Source organism: Bos javanicus, chromosome 22 (assembly GCF_032452875.1).
Source record: "Bos javanicus breed banteng chromosome 22, ARS-OSU_banteng_1.0, whole genome shotgun sequence".
Classification (NCBI taxonomy): domain Eukaryota; kingdom Metazoa; phylum Chordata; class Mammalia; order Artiodactyla; family Bovidae; genus Bos; species Bos javanicus.
Genome location: NC_083889.1, coordinates 9,180,556 through 9,186,196, shown reverse-complemented (window position 1 = coordinate 9,186,196; position 5,641 = coordinate 9,180,556).

Below are 5,641 nucleotides of genomic sequence, written 5' to 3'. Positions count from 1 at the left end.
TCAGACAATGCTTTAACATTCTCTGTTTCTATATACGGAGCCATATATATGAAAGAGGAATAGATAGACAGACCTTTCTCTCCTTTTGTCTCTACTTACTTATTAGACTGACTTCAGTCCTAACTCTGGAATCCTAAGGCATTGTACTTCTGTCTTCAGTATCTTGGAAAATCAATAGTGAAATCACTAAAAATAGCCTCCCAACTTTATATCTGCCTCCTGGGTCCTTTCATCACAAAATGGTTGTTAATGAATCTTATAAAAGGCTTAGTGAACATTAATATTAGAGTACCTGCAATGATGTGTTAATTAAAATTAAGTCCCTTTTTCATTTGAGATGTGACCAGGAAGAAAATTTGACACAGGCAAAACATCACTTGAATTTTAATTAAAGAGAATTTAGGAGTGGGTGCACTTCATATAATCACAATTGCCCACATATCCTGTAGACAGAATGCCTTCCTGATTTGATCAGAAGCAGCACATGATAGCTGAGGGTGACTCCATGTCATGGGGCAGCCTCTCACTTCTTCAAAGCAACACACCAGTGTCACTATAATTATGAGTTTAATATTCAAAATTTGTTGGTTTCATATTTGCATGCAGGTATGCTAACTAAAATTAATTTCAATTGCATACACCAATTATAACATCAGATTCATTCTCTAACATATTATTCCTCACTGATTACACACCCAGTCAGATTGCTTTAATCTCTCATTTTGTATTTTAAAGTCAAACAATAGTATGTATCTCTAATTAAGTTCGCTTACTTATCTTACTTGATTGAATCATGTTTTAATATTTTATGACATCAGCCGCCTTTAATCCCCCTCTCTGATGGTATTTGCCTCTATGCCTGTTTTCCTTGCCTTGTTTATCTTAATTTGAGTTCTAAGAGTGTTTTCGTTCCTAGTTCTTTTTGGGAGTAAAGTTTCTAGATTTCTTTGTTAGGAACTGGGGTTAAATTGAGGAGAAAATAGCTTTGGGATGATGAGGGAAATTGATGAGATTATGTCATGCAAAAAGGTTATTAAGGGCTATTTTTTTCTCTGTAGTTTCCTGTGAGTAAAATATTTTGCATTTATAATGGTTTTATTTTAGAGAAATTCAACCTAAACATTTCAGACCTCAACAAAGTTGTGATGATCTCATTATATACTGATCTTTCCCTTTGCAATAGGAATCATAAAATAATAAAGTGGAATTAACATTGGGTGACTATTTACCACATGCAGAGCTTTATAATTATTATGTTATTGTGTCCTTATAAAATGCCATAGCTAAGGGGAAAAAAGGAAACACGCAGCTGAGAGAACTGAGGGCTGGAAAGGTTGAGAAAGAGCGTGTGTGGCAGGGCACATGGCTCTGAAGGGGCAGAGCCAGGTTTCAAAGGCAGTTCTAGCCTAAAATCCCACCCATTCTATCAGAATATGATATTGGCTTCTCTCCCTCCCAACCAATTAGCTGCCCTAATTTGTTTTTTTCTATTGCCTCTTTAAAATTTTTATATATTTAATTTCTTATACAATTTGTAAAGGTTACTTTCCATTTACATTTATTACAAAATATTAATACTGGCTATATTCCCCATGAGGTACAATCCATTCTTGAGCATGTCTTATACCCATCTTTGTACCTCTATCCCTGAACATTGTAAAAATTAAATTTAGATTCGTAGAGTCAGTGATTTGGGATCCAGTGGTTAGAGTCCTTGGGGCAGCATGTGACCAGAGATGGGCTGCTTAGCTCCATTTTTCGTCCCTTTTTCCTACTATCCCTGCTTCCTTCATTAGATCTCAGGAAAGTCAATGCAAGTCATGAAGTGCAGGGGGTAGGGGAGAGGAGAAACAGTCATGGGCAAGAGGAAGTAAGTTCAGGGCCTTCTTTACACTCATGTTGATCTAGTCTCCCACCATGAATTATTCTATAGCACAGACCTTTATAGACTATAGTGAGGTCATTCTTTTGAAGAGTTAAAAATAAAAACAAATTACATGAACCTTGGTTAGATAAAGATAACAAGAGGATGATGATTAAAATGAAAAGACAAAAATGTAGAACGTAGGTGGGAAAGGCAAATAGGAAAACTAAAACAAATGCGCTAGTTGTTTAGAGAGAAGAAAAAGAAAGGAAAACTTTTTTTTTTAAAGACAAAAACGCAAAAGACCTCTCAGACTGTTGTTTTGAAGTATGATGATACGGTACCAGGCCTTCCCTGGTGTCTCAGCTGGTGAAGAATCAGCCTGCAATGCAGGAGACCCAGGTTTGATTCCTGGGTTGAGAAGATCCCCTGCAGAAGGAAATGGCAACCCACTCCAGTATTCTCGCCTGGGAAATCCCATGGACGGAGGAGCCTGGCGGGCTACAGTCTATGGGGTCGCAAAGAGGCTGACGTAACTTAGAAACTAAACCACCACAACCAACACCAATACGGTACCAGGAGACCTAGTAAATTATGGTGCAAAAAGCATATAAAAGGGCAACAAGGAAAATAACAGACATTTTGGACTACATCAAAAGTAAAAACCTTATTACCTTTGAATAGGAAAGTAAAAGGGTCAACCTATAGAATGTAAGAAATACTTGTGAATCACAAATTTAATGAGTCCAGTATCTAGAATATTTAAAGTACACTTAAAAACCAAACAACAAAAAGACATACAACCCAGTGTAAAAGTGGGCAAAAGGCCTGAATAGACATTTCTCCAAAGAAGACAGATAAGTGGACAGCAAGCACATGAAAAATGCTCAAAGTCGTTAGTCATTAGGGAAATGCAAATCAAAACACAATGAGATACCCGTTCACAGCAACCAGAATAGTGATAATAAGAAAAACAGAAATGACAAGTGTTTGCGAAAATGGGGAGAAATTGGAAAGCTCACATACTCCTAATGAGAATGCAAAATGGTGTAGCTGCTCTGAATAACAGCTTGATAGTTTCTTACAAAGTTAAGCAATTCTACTCCTAGGTGGATAGCCCAGAGAACTGAAGCGGGTGCTCAAGTGAATACTTGTACCCACACATTAAGAGGGCATTATTCACAAAAGTCAAATGCCCTTCAGTGGAAGAATGAACAAACAGCTGCAATATGTTCATACAATGAAATATTAATCCATTATAAACAGGAAAGAAGTAATGATATATGCTACAATGTGAATAAAACTCAAAAATATTAGGTTAAGTGAAAGAAACCAGACACAGAAGGTCACAAAATGTACGAGAAGTGATTGCCTACTGGGTACAGTGTCTTCTTTGAGGGTACCGTTTTAGAACTACATAGAGCGGCAGTATTGCAAGGCTACAAATATATTAAATGCCACAAAATTGTGTACTCTAAAACCATTAATTTATGGCATATGAATTTTATCTTAAAACAATAAAAGGAAAAAAAAAAGCAAAAAAAAGAAACACGTGAGGCACATCAGAGAAAAACGCATATACAAAATGTGCTAATCTATCCATGGAAATTAGTCAAACATTTCTATTAAAATGGTCTTTTTTTTTTTTTTAACAAGAAGCCTGGAAAGCAAAAGATTAACTGAAAATTCTACAAAGTAACGAAGCTATGAAGAGAAGACTCAAATAAAGCTAAAAGGGAAAAAAAAAATCAAAAAGCAAGCCAGAAAAAAAAACTAAACATCTCAAACATTCAAATAATGAAACAAGAAGTCCTGGGTAAAGATCTTACCATTAATGAAACTCTTTGGAATAGACAATTGAGTTGTGGACCAATTATACAGAAAATAGAAAAGAAAAAAAAATGTCAAATTCTCCTGTTTTTACAGAGAGTCCAAGGGAATATGATTCTATTTAAACCAGAGTTCTACATTAGCCCACACTCTCCAAGAAGTCTGAAACTCCTGTATTAGATCTAGTCTGACTCACCAGGCAAGCTCAGCTACAGTATCACTGGCTGAAGAGGAGTCAGTCGTCCTATCCTGAGTCCCAGGAAAGGGGAGCAGGGATGGTCAGGAATGGAGAAGTACTGAGGACTGAGTGAGAGTGCAGAAAAGTAAAGTATCGTGACCTCAGCTCAGTTCAATCGCTCAGTCGTGTCGACTCTTTGCGACCCCATGAACCACAGCAAGCCAGGCCTCCCTGTCCTCACCAACTCCCTGAGTTCACCCAAACTCATGTGCATAGAGTTGGTGATGCCATTCAACCATCTCATCCTCTGTTGTTCCCTTCTCCTCCTGCCCCCAATCCCTCCCAGCATCAGGGTCTTTTCCAATGAGTCAGCTCTTCACCTCAGGTGGCCAAAGTATTGGAGTTTCAGCCTCAGCATCAGTCCTTCCAATGAACACCCTGGACTGGTCTCCTTTAGGATGGACTGGTTGGATCTCCTTGCAGTCCAAGGGACTCACAAGAATCTTCTCTAGCACCACAGTTCAAAAGTATCAATTCTTTGGCACTCAGCTTTCTTCACAGTCCAACTCTCACATCCATACATGACCACTGGAAAAACCATAGCCTTGACTAAACGGACCTTTGCTAGTAAAGTAATATCTCTGCTTTTTAATATGCTGTCTAGGTTGGTCATAACTTTGCTTCCAAGGAGTAATTGTCTTTTAATTTCATGGCTGCAATCACCATCTACAGTGATTTTGGAGCACCAAAAAATAAAGTCTGACACTGTTTCCACCATTTCCCCATCTATTTCCCATGAAGTGATGGGGCCAGATGCCATGACCTTGTTTTCTGAATGTTGAGTTTTAAGCCAACTTTTTCACTCTCCTCTTTCACTTTCATCAAGAGGCTTTTTAGTTCCTCTTCACTTTCTGCCATAAGGGTGGTGTCATCTGCATATCTGAGGTTATTGAGATTTCTCCCGGCAATCTTGATTCTAGCTTGTGCTTCTTCCAGCCCAGCATTTCTCATGATGTACTCTGCATATAAGTTAAATAAGCAGGGTGACAGTATACAGCCTTGACGAACTCCTTTTCCTATTTGGAACCAGTCTGTTGTTCCATGTCCAGTTCTAACTGTTGCTTCCTGACCTGCATATAGGTTTGTCAAGAGGCAGGTCAGGTGGTCTGGTATTCCCATCTCTTTCAGAATTTTCCACAGTTTATTGTGATCCACACGGTCAAAGGCTTTGGCATAGTCAATAAAGCAGAAATAGATGTTTTTCTGGAACTCTCTTGCTTTTTCGATGATCCAGCGGATGTTGGCAATTTGATCTCTGGTTCCTCTACCTTTTCTAAAACCAACTTAAACATTTGAAAGTTCATAGTTCACTTATTGCTGAAGGCTGGCTTGGAGAATTTTGAGCATTACTTTACTAGCATGTGAGATGAGTGCAATTGTGTGGTAGTCTGAGCATTCTTTGGCATTGCCTTTCTTTGGGATTGCAATGAAAACTGACCTTTTCCAGTCCTGTGGCCACTGCTGAGTTTTGGGCCTAAGGATACAGAAAAAAGCAAATTCTATACGTGTGGCCACCAGACTGCATGCGTCCTTGACGGCAACCCCCTTCGGAAGCCAGTACACTGCCTGTGTCCCAAGCCGGGGGTAGGGAGGGCAGTTGTCTGCAGTGAGGCCTGACAGGTAAAAATCGTCTTTGGTCAGGTCTGAAAGATCACACACAGGGTTTTTGGCCAGGAACTGGACTCTTGACTTCCTCCAAAGTTAAATTT